This window comes from Vulpes vulpes, chromosome 10 (genome assembly GCF_048418805.1).
Source record: "Vulpes vulpes isolate BD-2025 chromosome 10, VulVul3, whole genome shotgun sequence".
Lineage (NCBI taxonomy): Eukaryota > Metazoa > Chordata > Mammalia > Carnivora > Canidae > Vulpes > Vulpes vulpes.
The window spans coordinates 28,250,235-28,267,055 of NC_132789.1; the positions used below are offsets into that span (position 1 = coordinate 28,250,235).

Below are 16,821 nucleotides of genomic sequence, written 5' to 3' on the forward strand. Positions count from 1 at the left end.
TTTATGGCTTTGTACAAATCAGTTTTCCTTTCTGGATCTTCCTTTCCCTATCTGTAAAGTGGGGGGTAGAGGGGTGGGAGGAAGAGACGGAAAGGAACTTGAGTTGTCACTTCTAACACTTAATGGATCCTTGTCTACGGAGTCCTCTTCAACTTCCAGTAGAACTGAATATTCTCACCAGTTCTGTGGCATTATTTGTGGTTTGTCAGCAAAGACTGGGAGTGAGAACAAATCTTGGAGACTATCTGTCAGACCCATGAAAGGGAGTGTTGAAGGGGCCTTAGCATACGGAGAAAAACAAGGACAATGTGGAGAGACTTTCACTAAACTAAATTTATTCAATGAAAAGACTGCCCTTTCTAAAAAAATACGTCATTTTCTTGGTGTTGAAATTAAGCATCTTTAGTGAAATGATGGTGATACTAAATGGTAGTATATGGTGATTGTAACTAGCGAATACAAGGTTGGTTGTTTTATCACGATAAGGTATTTTTAGAAATAAAGAGAGCCTAAAATCTTTTGTTTTGCTATTGTTATTAGGGAGTTTAAGAAAAAGTTCCTGGGGCTTTTGGTGCTAAGAAGATTAAAATGTAGATTATTTTTTAAGAGTAAATATGAGTTTACTTTGTGGCCATCTGTCCAAATCTACAGACAACTGGGAAGTTTGTGTTAAATTTGCTTAGTATTAAATATAGTTAATATTCCGATTATTCTTTCCTACTGGATATAAAATGTCAGGGTATTTTTTGTGTGTGTGCTTGTGCCAACAAAATAAGCCTAGGCAGGGAAATTCCTCCTGGTGGTTGGAATTGTTAGTGGTGAATAGACTAGCTGCTGAGGTAAAGAACCCCCACGGGATTTCTCTGTCAGCTCAGAAATCTTTTAGTATTGTGGCCTTAGTCTTTTGCTGTGAAACAACATGAAATTAGACTTACAGATTGTATTTCAGATATGCCTAGAGGAAGAAATGGCAGTGGTTTGTTCCAAAGTGAATGTAGCAGATGATCTTTGTGTCTGAGAGAAGTCTTTGAAATTCATCCTGGTGTGCTGTTAATACCAGGTAAGATTTAGAGTCATTATATATATATATATATTTTTTTGCATTCACAAAACTGTAGTATATCAAAATGTATGAAACACATTTTAAAAGTGTCTTCGGGGGCAGCCCAGGTGGCTCAGCGGTTTAACGCCACCTTCAGCCCAGGGCATGATCTTGGAGACCTGGGATTGACTCCTGCGTCGGGCTCCCTGTGTGGAGCCTCCTTCTCCCTCTGCCTGTGTCTAAGCCTCTCTCTCTGTGTGTCTCTCATGAATAAATAAATAAAATCTTAAAAAAAAAAGTCTCTTGGGTTAAAATGAGTAATTCAGTCTAATTCATAATTCTAATTATTTTTTTTTTTTTAAGGTTTTATTTATTTGTTTGAGAGAGAGCCAGAGGGATTACAGAGGGAGAGGCAGAGAGAGAAGCAGACTCACTGCTGAGCAGAGCGCCTGATGTGAGGCTTGATCCCAGGGCCCTTAGATCCTGACTTGAGCCAAAGGCAGACACTTAACCGCCTGAGTCAATCCAGGTGCCCCAGGATTTCATAATTCTAATTTCTGTGCTCAGAGGACTGATTGCTCTTTGCTGTCTCTAAATGCTCCATTTTCAAAGGATAATTGGGTAATTCCCAAAAGGAAATTTGTCCACTAGAAAAGAGTGCAGATCTGTCAGTAGTGTTTTTCCTTACCTTTTCTCACATCATCAGTGTAGTTCTTTTCTGGTTAAGTCCAGAGGTTTGCTCCTGCCTCTGTCTTTCCAAAATATATCTGTTCATAGTCACCCCACACCCCTACCACCAATTGTAAGTCCTTCAATGGCTCTCACTATCTTCATAATCAGATTTACTAATCCTTATCTTGGTATCCAGGACACTTCATCACTGGGCTCTGGCCTCCATTCTCATTCCCCCATCCCCCTTTTTTGGTACTTCACTGAGTTTTGCTGAATATCTCTTGGAACTTTAACTCTCTCCAATCTCCATGTCTCCCTCTGCTGGAATGTTCTTTTCTCACTTCATCCATTATCACCTTCATACTCACCTTAGATATTACCTTGCCTTTAAGGCATCGCTTGACCTATTTCCTGCATACTTGTCCAGCTCCCTGTCTAGTGAGGATTTGGTGCCCTCTGTTTTGTCTGTTCTCTCCACTAGCTAGTGACATCACAGTGCATAGCAGAGTGTGTGGCTTGACCAGAGGTTGTTAAATCTGCTAGCTGTGCTATGTGCTAGACATGTCAGTGCTATCAAGCTGGTAGAGATCACCCAGTCCTTGTCCTTAGGAGTTCCATTCCAGGTGCACTTGACCTCTTCAGCTGTAAGACATCCCCCAGTTATTCACACCAAATTTGCAAAGTCTACTTAGTTGTATCTTAGTGTCTAACTCAAATCTTATTTCTTGAAGGAGGGGACTATCTTGTTTCATATCTGCATTATAATCCAGAAACTAGGTGGGCATTATCTTTGTTCCAAGCTTTGGAAGGTAAACATGCATTTGTTCTCTATTGTTTCCTCTTTCCCCTTTGGATATCTTCCACCTTGGGTTTTTTGCTTTTGTTTCAAGTTGATGTGTTTGGACAGTAAAGGTTTAAGAAATCAAGATATTAAATTGCAAGTTCATCTGTTGTGCATATAGCCTAGGGAAAATACAAATGAGAAAGGGAGGGGCACCTGGCTGGCTCACTGGGGAGAGCATTTGAATCTTGATCCTTGGGTTGTGAGTTTGAAACCCATGTTGGGTGTAGATTACTTAGAAATAAAATCCCCCTCCCCTTTTTAAAAGATTTATTTATTTGAGAGAGTGTGTGCATATAAGTGCGTGCACACAAACAGGGAGGGCAGAGGGAGAGAATCTTTAAGCAGACTCCCTGCTGAATACAGATTCCTCACTTGGGACCTCATCCCATGACCCTTGAGATCATGACCCTAGCCAAAACCAAGAGTCTGATGTTTAACTGACTGAGCCACCCAGGTGCCCCAAAAATAAATCTTAAGAAAAAAAAAAAACAATAAGGGGGGAAAGTACGTTGTCTCTTGTAAAAAGGCCCCATATTATATACTTCTTTTCAAAAGAACTGAGGTTATATAAAGAAAAATAAAAAAGACCCTGCTTAAGCTTAGCAAAGAGGCACGCAGAAAAGCTGGCAGCACTGGTAAGATTTATAAAGAAATACTGGTTAAAAATTAAAGTTTTCCATTTCTTCCTCTCTGCCTTCTTATATTCTTGGAAAAAATCCCAAGGCAGCCATTTTCCATTTGCACCGAATTCTTGAGGTGGTCCATTGGGGCTCCTTTTTTCCAGAATCATCACAATTGGGCACTTTCTCCCAAGAGATGCTCCTTTTCTCCTACATAGGAGAAAGCCAGTGTCCTGAGTCCCACTCCCTCTTTCCCTGGAGCTTCTCCTTGTGGTTTGGTTTTATCCTACCAGGCTCAGTGATTCTTGAGCAGGACTTACTGGATTTTTCTTCTTGCACATTTTTCTTATTAAACTTTGGTGAGTTTGAGCCAGTCTTAAATCTTCTCTCCCTTGTTCTTTCTTTTCTCCCTCTCTGGCAGTCTGCATCTTCTGCAGTCTCCATTGAATTGTTACAGTTACCCAGATCTGTTGTGTCTCCCCCATTACCAATTACCTGCCTACCTTTTCAATCCTGGCTCTCTCCTTTTATTCTCGAAGCTTACCTCATTGCAGGTTTATTCAGCCTTGCCCAGTCCCCCTACACAAGGCCTCCAGCCTTGCATTTTTTTAGTCTTTGTTTTTTTTTTTTTTATCTCCTGTCCTCTGTGCCTCAAGACTTGTCTCCCTTTCCTTCCCATACTCAATTCTTCATCATTCTTTATCATTCATGTATTCGAGTACAAGAATACCTTAGTACTTGTATTCATTTGAATACATGACTGATGTATTCACGTATTTAATCATGTAGTCATTTGCAAACATGTATGTTTTAAAAAAAATAACAGGTTTATTGAGATATAATTCATATACCATAAAGTTCACCCTTTTCAAAGTGTACACTTCAGTGGTTTTAAGTATATCCTTAGACTTGTGTATGGATCACCACTATCTAATTCCAGAACATTTTCATCACCTCAGAAGAAGACTTGTTCTGATTAATAGTCACTCCCCATCCTCTACTCCCTCCAGCCCCTGGAAATCCCTAATCTGCCCGTTCTGGGTATTTCATAGAAATGGAGTCATACAGTTTGTGCCCATTTGTCTGCCTCCTTTCTTTAGCATGATGTTTTTAAGGATAGTATTCATTCCTTTTATGGCCAAATAATAGTTTATACTTTGTTGATTGACATTTGTTTTTTTTTTTTTTCCGCTTTTGGCGATTATAAATAATACTGCTGTGAACATTCATGTACAGGTTTTTTTTTGTGGATGAATATTTTCAGTTTGCTTGGGTGTGTACCTCGGAGTGGGATCACTGGGTCATATAGTAGCTGTGCTAAACTTTTCGAGGCACCACCAGCTATTTTCCAAAGCTGCATCATTTTACATTCCCAGTGTATGAGGATTTCAAGTTCTCTACCTCCTCATCGTTGTAAAGTTTTCAAAGTATACTTTTTTTAAAATGGGATTTTTTTTTTGACACTTCTGCTTCTTGTTTTCTTCACTTAATACTTCTGGAAATTCCATTAAATCAGCTAGTATCACTCTGACTCACTGTGATTAATGGCTTCATAGTAGTATTCCATAGTAAAAATACACCATTTAGTCATTCAGTTCAGCAGATATTTATTTAGTTTTCTTAAGTAAATTCTATTCCCAACATGGGGCTCAAACTCACAACCCTAAAATCAAGAGTCACAGGCTCTACTGAATGAGTCAGCCAGGTGCCCCATCAGTTCAGCAGGTATCTATTAAGTGGCTCTGAAGTGCCCTGTACTCTTCTAGGCTCTGGGACAACAGCATTGAACAAAACCCCCTGTACTCTTAGAATTTACTATCTGATAGGGGAGTGGGTGAGAAGTCAGGAAATAAGTAAGTAATACAGATAGGGTTTTTTTTTTTTTTTTAATTTTTATTTATTTATGATAGTCACAGAGAGATAGAGAGGCAGAGACACAGGCAGAGGGAGAAGCAGGCTCCATGCACCGGGAGCCCGACGTGGGATTCGATCCCGGGTCTCCAGGATCGCGCCCTGGGCCAAAGGCAGGCGCCAAACCGCTGCGCCACCCAGGGATCCCCAGATAGGGTTTTTTTAGTGCAGTTTGAGTCTGTGGCAGCTTTCTTAAAGATTTTTATTTAAAAAATTTTGAGACACACACACACACACAGAGGCAGAGACACAGGCAGAGGGAGAAGTGGGCTCCATGCAGGGAGCCCGACATAGGACTGGATCCTGGGTCTCCAGGACCACACCCGGGGCCGCAGGTGGCGCTAAACCCCTGTGCCACTGGGGCTGCCCTTGTGTCAGCTTTCTAAGTGGTGTATATGAAGTACCAAAGGCTAGAGATTACCCTAAATATTACAGACTGCTCTAAGTCTGTATTAATATTAATTACTTGCAGGTGGAAAGTAGAAACACTTTCATAAAGTAAAAAATAGAAAACAACCAGCTGTAAATGTGGATGTGGAGTTTTTCTGGGGATAAACTGATGGGTCTGAAAGGTCTTGGTAGCAAAGTTGGCTTTTTTAGAAGTAGGTTCTACATCCAGCATGGACCCAGCACAGGGCTTGAACTCACAACCCTGTGATCAAGACCTGAGCAGAGATTAAGTATCAGAAGCTTAACCTACTGAGCCACCCAGGTGTCCCAGTGTTTGCATATTTATAAATTGTGTCCAAGCCCTCTTACTCTGGTCATCAGTAATAGACATCCTTGACCAGAAGCCAGGTAAGATATATGTGTTAGAAGTTTTTCATGGGGGACACCTGGTTGAGCATCTGCCTTTGGCTCAGGGCGTGATCCCAGAGTCCCGGGATCGAGTCCTGTGTCGGGCTTCCTGCGTGGAGCCTGTTTCTCCCTCTGCCTATGTCTCTGCCTCTCTCTCTCTCTCTGTGTCTCTCATGAATAAATAAATAAAATCTTAAAAAAAAAACAAAAAAATAAAAAATTTTTTGATGGATGCAGCCAAGAATTAATTTTGAGGGACATGGCAAAACTTCCAGGCCTATACAACAGTCTTATTTTCTTTCTGGATTTTTATGTATTTATTATATTGCCCTGTGAATTATTGCGGTTGTCTCTACAGTAAAGTCTACTCTGAATTATTCATGCTGATCCTTAGGGAAAATAATCTGGGTTATCTAGAGTTGTTAGGCCTAGAGGGAAAATGATGTCCTCTCCACAAGGACAGATTTATTTTGATGCGGAGCCTAGTTGGGCCTGCACTAACCCCTCTTGGTTGGCTCTAGAAGTAATGCAGTTAAAATAAACATTTCAGTTCTGATTTTGTTTTTTTATATTGGACTTGGAAATGAAGTTAGAAATGCACACTTTAGCTACACATTTACTCAGCCTTCCTGTTACCTATCCAGTTCAAAGGCTTGCTTGGCCAGACCCAGCTCAATCATAATGGAATGCAAATCATTTATTAATAACCAGAATTTCATTGTGATGAATAAAATGTTTTGCAAAAAAGTTTTTTGGCATTTCACTTACTAACGTTCCTTGTTTTTAAATTAAAATTTAAAAAAAGCAACCTTGAAGTTTATGTTAAAGTCATATTTCTGAAGGTGTAATGTAGAATATAAGAGTCAGGAAGCTGTGTAGCTGTACTGGGATTCTTTTTTTTTTTTTTTTTTTTAAGATTTTATTTATTTATTCGTGAGAGATACAGAAAGAGAGAGGCAGAGACATAAGCAGAGGGAGAAGCAGGTTCCATGCAGGGAGCCTGATGTGGGACTTGATCCCAGAACTCCAGGATCACACCCTGAGCCAAGGCAGACACTCAACCGCTAAGCCACCCAGGCGTCCATGTACTGGGATTCTTTATTTTTGTTTTTAAAGATTTTATTTATTTATTCATGAGAGACACAGAGAGAGATCAGAGTCATAGCAGAGAGAGAAGCAGGCTCCCTGTGGGGAGCCTGATATGGGACTCGATCTCAGGACTCTGGGATCACGACCTGAGCCGAAAGCAGATGCTCACCCACTGAGGCATCCAGGCGTCCCTATACTGGGATTCTTAATCACTTTCTTTCCTGCCTTTGCTCTGACTCCCTCTCCCATCGTACATGTGCTTAGTTGGGTTACATTCCCAAACTTTATTTATAAAACTAATTTAATTCATAAGTTTTATGTAGTCTCTGTTAATAGTAGTGTGGAATCTGATGAGCATCTATAACAGCAGAGCTGAAAAAAGCATACATTTCTTGTGTACCTTTCATGAAATATGGTCCTCTCACAACACATCTTGAGGCAGTTAGCACAACTGTTATTTTCCTTAATTTTATAAATGAGGAAATGAGATTAAGAAGACAGAGGTAACCAGTGGCCAAGCTTGGATTTGAGCCAGGTTTCTGACTAAAAGTCTTATGTTCTTGTTGTTGTATTATGCTGCCTTTCAACTAGAATACATTTGTCATAAGGTTGAAGGAACGACAGTGCTATTTATTTAGCCTGGAGAATGGAAAACTTAGGTGGGCATTGTTTCTCTTGTAATTGAAATATTTGATGGAATTTATTTTGGTTGCTTTCGCAGGTATTCTGGTAATGGCAGTTCCCATTTGCACTGACATTTGGCTACATAAACTGCCCAAGATTTGTGGGAGCTGCCCTTTTCCAGTTACTACCTAGTAACAAAGGCTGTGGGATGTCAAGGGTTGATGGGTAGGGGGATTAAATTAGATGTCTGACCTGAGTCCTCTCTCCTCTCACTCTCCTTTGCTTCTTCCCTCTGCATCCTTACTTGCCTGACCTCTTAGTTGGGCTTCCTGTCTTCTCTTTCTTGCCTCTTTTTCCTTAAGGCACTCAGATGCAAGTTTTAAATGTTGGATGGTTTCTTGATAAAATTTAAAGATAATTCTGTTTGCCTATTTAATTTTTCTCACATTTGGAATATATTCTCATTATTATTTTATTTTACTTTTTTTTTTTTTTAAGATATAATTTATTTGACAGAGAGCACAAGCAGGGGGAGCAGCAGAGGGAGAACAGATGCAGGACTCAATCCCAGGACCCTCATGATGTGAGCTGAAGGCAGAGACTTAACCGACTGAGCCGCCCAGGCACCCTATTTTATTTCTTTTTTTTTTTTTTTTTTAAGATTTTATTTATTCATGAGAGACACACACATACACAGAGGCAGAGACACAGGCAGAGGGAGAAGCAGGCTCCATGGAGGGAGCCCAACGTGGGACTTGATCCTGGGTCTCCTGGATCACACCCTGGGCTGAAGGCGGCGCTAAACCGCTGAGCCACCCGGGCTGCCCTATTTTATTTCTTATAAACATTTTATTTTGGGGGCCCCTAGGTGGCTCAGTGGGTTAAGTATCCTACTTGTGATTTGCCTCAGGTCATGATTTTAGGGTCGTGAAATCGAGCCCTCCATCAGACTCTAAGCTCAGTGAAGAGTCGATTTTTCTCCTCTCTCAGCTCTTCCCCTCCCCCTACTTGTATGTGCTCTAGGAATAGTAGTAGAAAAAATTATAAATTCCAAATTCATACTTTACTGTCACTTTATTTAAAATGATATGGAAGGAAGGAGGGGAGCCTGCCTGGCTTAGTCAGTGGAGCATGTGACTTGATCTCAGGGTTGTGGGTTCAAGGCCCATGTTGGGTGTAGAGATTACTTTAAAAATAGAATTTTTTTTAAGATTTAATTTTTTTTAACTGGAATTGAAAATTGAAGAATGGATACTGATATGGTAGGCTAAGGAGAGGTTTATTATGTAAGAGATTCTCTCATGAAAAGATAATTCAGTATTTCTCTCTTTTTTTTTAAGATTTTATTTATTTATTTATGAGTTACAGAGAGACAGAGAAGTAGAGACACAGACAGAGGTAGAAGCAGGCTCCATGCAGGGAACCCGACATGAGACTTGATCCCGGGTCTCCAGGATCACACTCTGGGCCGAAGGCGGCACTAAACCACTGAGCTACCCAGGCTGTCCAGTATTTACTTTCTCATTCAAGGTTTTTATCCTTGGACATATGTAGCCAAGGTTCTTACCCTATTTTGTTCCCAGTTGTAAGTGATTGCGCAAAATTTTATATAGAAAAAGCTACATAGGCGCTGTGTTTGCCTGGCCAAAGGAGTTATACACTGCAGATGGGCAGAGGGGGTGGGTGGTAAGCAGTAGTAAGTTCCGTATTGACGTGAGTGACTTCTGAGAAAGAATCATTAGAATTCTTAGTCACTGTACATCTTTGAGAGTAGTTTCGAAGATTAGTAAGGTCAAGAGGAAAAAGACCTGTTATCTCAGACAGCTGATGAATTTTTGCATAGCAGTTATTGGTTTCTTTTGTCTAAGTGCTTAAAATTTTTTTTGTCAGAAGCCAAACTTTAGGTATTTGTTCCATGATTAAGTCTCTGTGCCATGCTGTGTCAGAAGCTCGGCAGATTTCAGATAGCAAGGGTAGCTGAACTGAAGAAGAGATTGGGAGATGAGCAAGTGAGAAAGTCAGCTAGGAGAATTCTCCTGCAGAAGTACCATACAATGGTTTTTAAAATAACTAAAGTTATCCTTATCTCACTGCTGTCTGGAGCCTTTAGAGATGAACCATTGTGAATATCTGATATCTAGCTAACTGAGGTTAGTGTAGGAACTTCCCATTTCTGCTGATGTCTGATGATAAATCAGCCCTCCCAGATCCATTGGAAGGCTTGTGAAGAGTGAGAAGGAGGATCCAACTTTCTTTCTTTCTTTTTTAAGATTTTATTTATTTGAGAGAGAGAGAGAGAACATGAGCAGAGGGGAGGGACAGAAGGAGGGAAAAGTAGACTTCCTGTTGAACAGGAAGCCTGAGGAGGGGCTTAGTCCAGGACTCTGGAATCATGACCTGTGCCAAAGACAGAAGGTTCATTTGGTGTAGGGGCATCTCTGATTACTAGGTATCGCAGAATCTGCCTCTTGATAACTTGTACTCACTAGTCCATCCTGTTCCTTTCTGAATCTTTTCAAATTTGAAAGCAGCCATATTTTTTAAACAACCTACTGAGTTGAAAGTCTCTCTCTCTTTGACTTGTTTCCAGAGCGCTATATCAGAATTTGAAGACTCCCATTTTCTAAATTGGGAGTAAGATGCTGTGACATTTGTATGAGAATCTATTGTTCTTAATATCCGCTACTAGTAAGCTTTTACTGAAATTCAGTTTGCTAATGTCATGTAGCTGTGTTCTAAAATTTTACTTTTTAAAAAATTGGAATGAAACAGAAACCTATTTTACATATTCTATTTTCTTTTGTTTCTAAAGATTTTTTTTTAATTTTTTTTTAATTTATTTATGATAGTCACACAGAGAGAGAGGGAAAGAGAGGCAGAGACACAGGCAGAGGGAGAAGCAGGCTCCATGCACTGGGAGCCCGACGTGGGATTCGATCCCGGGTCTCCAGGATCACGCCCTGGGCCAAAGGCAGGCGCCAAACCGCTGCGCCACCCAGGGATCCCTGTTTCTAAAGATTTTATTTATTTGAGAGAGCACGCATGCACATGAGAGGGTGGGAGAGCAAGGTGGAGCTGGACGCAGAGGGAGAAGCAGACTCCCTGCTTAGCAGGGAGCCCGACGCAGGGCTCTATCCCAGGACCCTGAGATCAGGACTTGAGCTGAAGACAGATGCTTAACTGACTGAGGCACCCAGGCACCCCTCTATTTTCTTAATACCCAATTGACTACGTTATATTGAAATTCTGACATGTAATTGAGCTTTATTGCTTGAACTTGCAATAATTACTCATGCAGTGAAGAAAAACAATATGATCCTGAATTGGCAACAGCAAAATCAGTGTAATTGAGTTATATGGTGTATCTCAGCATTTTAGCAAGGAAGTATGTACCATGACATTTTGAACTCAGAAGGAAGTGCTTTCCCCGCCCGCTGTTTTTCTTTTTTTCCCTCTTACGTCCTTATCCTACCACTAATGAGTGAGCCGAAGTTTTACATTGTTACAGGTATGTCTTAGAACAGAGGTGAACTGTGTAATAGGTGGTTAACTGGCCTGTCTAGAAAGAGTTTATTAGGATTTACTTATGATACATGTCCTTTTCAGCCTTGATTTTTGTCTGTTTTTTATTTTTATTTATTTATTTATTTATTTTTTTAAATTTTTATTTATTTATGATAGTCAGAGAGAGAGAGGCAGAGACACCGGCAGAGGGAGAAGCAGGCTCCACGCAGGGAGCCCGACGTGGGATTCGATCCCGGGTCTCCAGGATCGCGCCCTGGGCCAAAGGCAGGCACCAAACTGCTGTGCCACCCAGGGATCCCGATTTTTGTCTGTTTTTTAGGTGTTTGGTTTCATTCTCCATAATAGTTATTAAAAGATATCTTTAAGGTACTTACTTACCCTGCCTTGCCTCATAAATGGGCATTTGCATCCTCAGCGAGGCCTGGGGGAGCAGTCTGTATACAACTGCCATCTGAAGTTGTGTTGATAAGTGCTGGAAGAGTTATAGTCTAAGTCATGAGGAGGGGGAGACCACGTGTGAGTTTTGGTATTGGTGCTGCTATAGGTTCTCTGAGCTAGACCTTGAGGCGACTTGAACTACGCTCATCCTTTGAGATTGGCTTTGAAGGAGGAGGCACTTTAAGTGAATGGACATTGGAGTTGGAGGAAGAACATACCAGTTGGTGGGAGCTGCATGAATAAGGCAGAGGTGACCAGCACTGGTTTTATGAAAATGAAACAGACCAGCTGCTCTAAACTTAGGCTGTTTGGAGCAGACTCCCAGAGAGTGGTTTTGAAATTAGGTCAGGCTATTTTGTCGAGGACTGATGTGAAGCGAGGGGATTCGGACTTTTAATGTTCTTGCTGAGTATGGCACAAGACTTCTACCGATCTTTTTTGTCATGGTTCACTTTGTATATTATTCCCTTTGCTTCCTTCCCTACTGCTACCCTTCCCCACTGCTGCCTTTCCTTTCCTCCCTATTTGAGGATCTGTGTGCCAAGCCTGAAGTTTCCAGAGAAAATACAAATGCCCAATTACATTTGAATTTGAGATAAATAGCAATTTTTGTTGTTGTTTAATTGTGTACTGAATGTTGATAAAATAGTGTGACGTGAGTGCTGTGATAGCAATACCAGAAGTCATTTGAGCTGAATCTTGATATGACGTGTGAGCAGTTATTTCTCAGGCAAGAAGATGGTAAAAGGCTCTCAGGGATAAGGAATAGTAGGAGTAGGGATCCCTGGGTGGCGCAGCGGTTCGGCGCCTGCCTTTGGCCCAGGGCGCGATCCTGGAGACCCGGGATCAAATCCCACATCGGGCTCCCGGTGCATGGAGCCTGCTTCTCCCTCTGCCTGTGTCTCTGCCTCTCTCTCTCTCTCTCTGTGACTATCATAAATAAATAATAAAAAAAAAAAAAAAAAAAAAAAAAAAAAAGGAATAGTAGGAGTAGAAGTGTGGGTATTTGAAAGAGCCTGGCTATGTTTGTGTGTAAAATGGGAAACCAGGTCGGGAAGGTGGGTGGGAGCCAGGGTCTGGAGGGATGTGTATTGGTCATTGGGGCGTTTGGTCTAAGGCAGTGGGGAGACGGGAGTAGGTAGCAGAGTGGGCTTTGTACTTCAGTATGGAAAAACAGTTGTTTCTCAAACAGGAGCATTGCAGGCAGGGAGAAGGTCAGAAAGCTGTGGTAGTTGTCAGGCTATATGTTTTCCCTGACACAGTAAAAGACTGGAGCAGGGCTGGTGGGGATGGAGAGGAGAGAATGCTGTAAGCACTACCTACCATTGGTTGCCAAGACATGTCCTACCGTAGTTAAATGTTTCCAAACATAGAGTACACCCAAGACACTCTGTAGTCTCACTGTACGAGCCACCCCTTCAGATAAAGAAAGACAACACAGGGAGTTGCCTAGTTGTGGTGGAGAGGTGGAGTTTTGGAGTCAGACCTACTCAAATCCCTGCTGTTACACTTCCCAGCTGTGAAGGCTCAGGTTACCCTTTTTTACAGTGGACTGACTATCATAACCATCTCCTTAGGTGAAGGAGAATTGAATGAAATGTGTGTGAAATTTCCAGCATAGTGCTTGTCATATAGTTGGCCCAATAGGTTTTACTTTTCCTTCTTTCCCTCTTGCCAGTGAGGTTTCAGAGGGATGGGAGAATGATGGACTTTAGCCATCCATTTGGGGTTATCAGTTTTGGCCAGGGAGCAAGGGGACTGCAGAAGGAGATACAGGTAAGCAGTGAGGCCCTGTGGCTCCTTTCCACATTTCATTCTGGGAGATCACAGACAGCCCTTCTTTGAGTTATCTGTCCTTTTCCAGGGAATGTGGATGGAAATCCAGGGGAGTAATAGGCCTGTGGCAGAGACATTTCCTTCCTGTCAGCCAATTCTGTTGAGTTGGCTTATTCAAGTCAACAGAATGTCTGTGCAGATATGGCCCTGTGTGTGGTAAGGTACAGAAAGATAGAGATCTTCCCCTTCCAGGTTTAAACCAATCCCGGTACACCAAGGTTTCTGTCTTGGCACTATTGATATTTTGGGTCCTGTGGTTCTTTGTTGAAAGGGACTGTTCTGTGCATTGTAGGATGTTTGACCATCCCTGGCCTCTACACACTCAATGCACCTCTACCCCATCGTGACAGCCAGAAATGTCTCCCAACAGTCCCATTGGTCCCCTATGGGGCAAAATTGCCCACTATTGAGACCGTAACCTTTTTTTTTTTTTTTTTTAAAGATCTTATTTATTCATGAGAGACACAGAGAGAGAGGCAGAGACATAGAGAAGCAGGCTCTTGGTAGGGAGCCTGATGTGGGACTCGATCCTGGGACCGGGATCAAGCCCTGAGCCAAAGGCTGACGCTCAACCGCTGAGCCACCCAGGCGTCCCGGAGGCCACAACCTTATATTCAGTAGACACAAGGAAAAAAGGACTCCTTAGTATTTTTACTAAATTTCATTTTATAGAACTATAGTTTTATCTAACTATGAAATGCTTGTTGAAAAAGATTTCATTTTTATTAAACCATATTGAAATTCTAATCTTTTTTTTTTTTTTTTTAAGAAGGGGGTATGGGAGAGGGGTAAAGGGAAAGGGAGAGAAAGAATTTTCAGCAGTCTCCACACCTAGCACCAAGCTGGATGCAGGGCTCGATCTCACAACCCTGAGATTATAACCTGAGCCAAAATCAAGAGTCAACTGTTTAACTGACTGAGCCACCCAGGTGCCCCGTCTAATCTATTTTAATTTGTTTAGTTTAGAAAGACTTCCTTTTATGCTATTAACAAAACAATTCTAAAATCTAAATTATTGGTTTTTTTAGTTGAGCATTTAGGAACTTTTTTTTTTTTTTTAAAGATTTTATTTATTCATAAGAGACAGAGAGAGAGAGAGAGAGGCAGAGACACAGGCAGAGGGAGAAGTAGGCTCCATGCAGGGAGCCCGTTGTGGGACTCGATCCCGGGACTCCAGGATCACGCCCTGGGCCGAAGGCAGGCGCCAAACCACTTAGCCACCCAGGGATCCCCTGTTTTGTTTTGTTTTGTTTTTTAATAAGTTTTTCCGTATAATTTATATACAACAGAATGCTTCGATTTTAAATATACAGTTTGATGGGGTTTGAAACTGTATACGGCCATATAAGCAGCACCCAGTACAGATACACAGTATTTTCATAACCCCCATATATCTTGTGCAACTTACTTCCCCTTCTTCAACCCCTGGGCAACCGCTGATCTGCTGTCACTATAAAGAAGTGTGCATTTTGTAGAATTTCATGTAAATGGAATGTATCAGGCTTCTTTCTTTTTTAAAGATTTATTTAGGGCAGCCCCAGCGGTTTAGCACCGCCTTCAGCCCAGGGTGTGATCCTGGAGACCTGGGATCAAGTCCCACGTTAGGCTCCCTGCATGGAGCCTGCTTCTCTCCCTCTCCCTCTGCCTGTGTCTCTGCCTCTCTCTCATGAATAAGTAAAATCTTAAAAAAAATTTTTTTTAATTTATTATTTGAAAGAGAGAGCGCACGTGAGGGAGAGGGCAGAGGGAGAGAAAGAGAGAAAGAGAAAATCTCCAGCAGACTCCCACCCAGCTGAGCAGGGAGCCCAGTGCTGGGCTCAGTCTCACGATGCTGAGATCACTACCTGAGCAGAAATCAAGAGTTAGAAGCTCAATGGACTGAGCCCCTCAGGTGTTCCCCAGGCTTCTTTTATTTATCATAATGCTTTTGAAATTCATCCAGGCTGTTCCATGTTATCAGTGCATTCTTCCCTTTTTTTTTTGCTGGGTTTTATTTCATTATATAGCTATGCCATAGTTTGTGCATTCTCGTGTTGACAGTCATTTGGTTGTTTCTGATTTGGAGTTTTTTTCTTTTTTTTAAGATTTTATTTATTTATTCATTGGAGACACACACAGAGAGAGAGAGGCAGAGACCTAGGCAGAGGGAGAAGCAGGCTCCATGCAGGGAGCCCGATATGGGACTTGATCCTAGAACTCCAGGACCTCGCTCTGAGCCGAAGGCAGACTCTTAACCACTGAGCCACAGGCATCCCTGATTTGGAGGTATTATATGTATTTTTAAAGAGCTGCTGTGAACATTTGTGTATGTCTTTGTGTGCATATATGTTTTATTCTTTTCAATAAATACCTGGGGCGGGAATTACTGAGTAATATGCTAAGTATGTATTTAAATTTATGAGAAACTGCCAAAACGTTTTCCAAAGTAGCATTACTGTTTTATACTTCTAACAGCAATGTGTGAGAGTTCCAGGTGTTTACACCCTCACTGACCCTTAGTCTGTCTCTTTCATTTTGGTGGTTCTAGTGAAGTGGTTCAAATCTAAAATTTTAAGCTTCTTTTTAAAATTAATTATTTATTTATTTAAATTAAACATTTATTTAGTTATTTTTAAGTAAGCTCTACACCCAGTGTGAGGCTTGAACTCACAGCCTGGAGATTGAGAGTTACATGTTCTGACTGGGTCAGCTGGGCATCCCCTTAAGTTTTGTTTTGTTTTGGTTTGGTTTTTTAGATTTTATTTATTTATTTGACAGAGAGCACGAGTAGGGGGTGCACAGAGGGAGAGGGACAAGCAGATTCCCTGCTGAGCAGGGAGCCCGACTCGGCTGGATCCCAGGACCCCAGAATCACTACCTGAACTGAAAGCAGACACTTAACTGACTGAGCCACCCAGGTACACCCCCCACCCCCTTAAGCTTATTTTTTATTTAAAAAAAATTTTTTTTTCTTAAGCTTATTTTTTAAAGGATTTTTTACACTGTTACATTTGAACAGTTTGTGAAATGCAAAGAAAAGCTTTCATTTTGTATTTTGGATCAGAGTTTGTTATAAATGTAAAAATATATCAAATTGATGTTTTTAATTAAAAATAAGGCTGATGGTTTATTTTATGAATATAACATTGTGCAGTTGTGTAACTGCCTGCCAGAACTCCAAGCATAAAGCCATGGCTTGAAGGGGTCCTGAATAAACGTTTTCTTTTTGTAAATATTCGCAAACCTTGGGTTAGGAGGGAATGGCCAGAGGAGACAAAATTTTTTGCATTCTGGGAATTTGAACTTTGGGAGCCAATTTGTTTTGGACTAAATCTGGAAAAATCATTTGTGTACTGTAGCCAGAAATTCTTTTAGGCTGTCCTTTTCCAGCCTTCTCACTTGTCTGGAATGTTAAGTATTGTCAGTTTAACGGCCTTTCAGCA

The 16,821-nt window shown here is 41.3% G+C and overlaps 1 protein-coding gene across 19 annotated transcripts in view; it reads left to right on the plus strand.

The window, feature by feature from the left end:
• Nucleotides 1–16,821, plus strand: part of SPECC1L (sperm antigen with calponin homology and coiled-coil domains 1 like) — a 130,172-nt gene that overhangs the window by 2,487 nt on the left and 110,864 nt on the right. For 4 of the 19 annotated variants that reach the window (XM_072723357.1, XM_072723365.1, XM_072723366.1 and 1 more), the window contains exons 2-4: nucleotides 950–1,060; nucleotides 15,484–15,664; nucleotides 16,157–16,296. The exons of 3 other annotated variants lie outside the window; for them this stretch is intronic. The gene's annotated coding sequence lies outside the window, so the exon portion shown is untranslated. Of the gene's footprint in view, nucleotides 1–949; nucleotides 1,061–15,483; nucleotides 15,665–16,134; nucleotides 16,297–16,821 lie in introns of all 19 variants that reach the window. 12 more of the 19 variants (XM_072723355.1, XM_072723360.1, XM_072723363.1 and 9 more) reach the window with 7 other exon arrangements.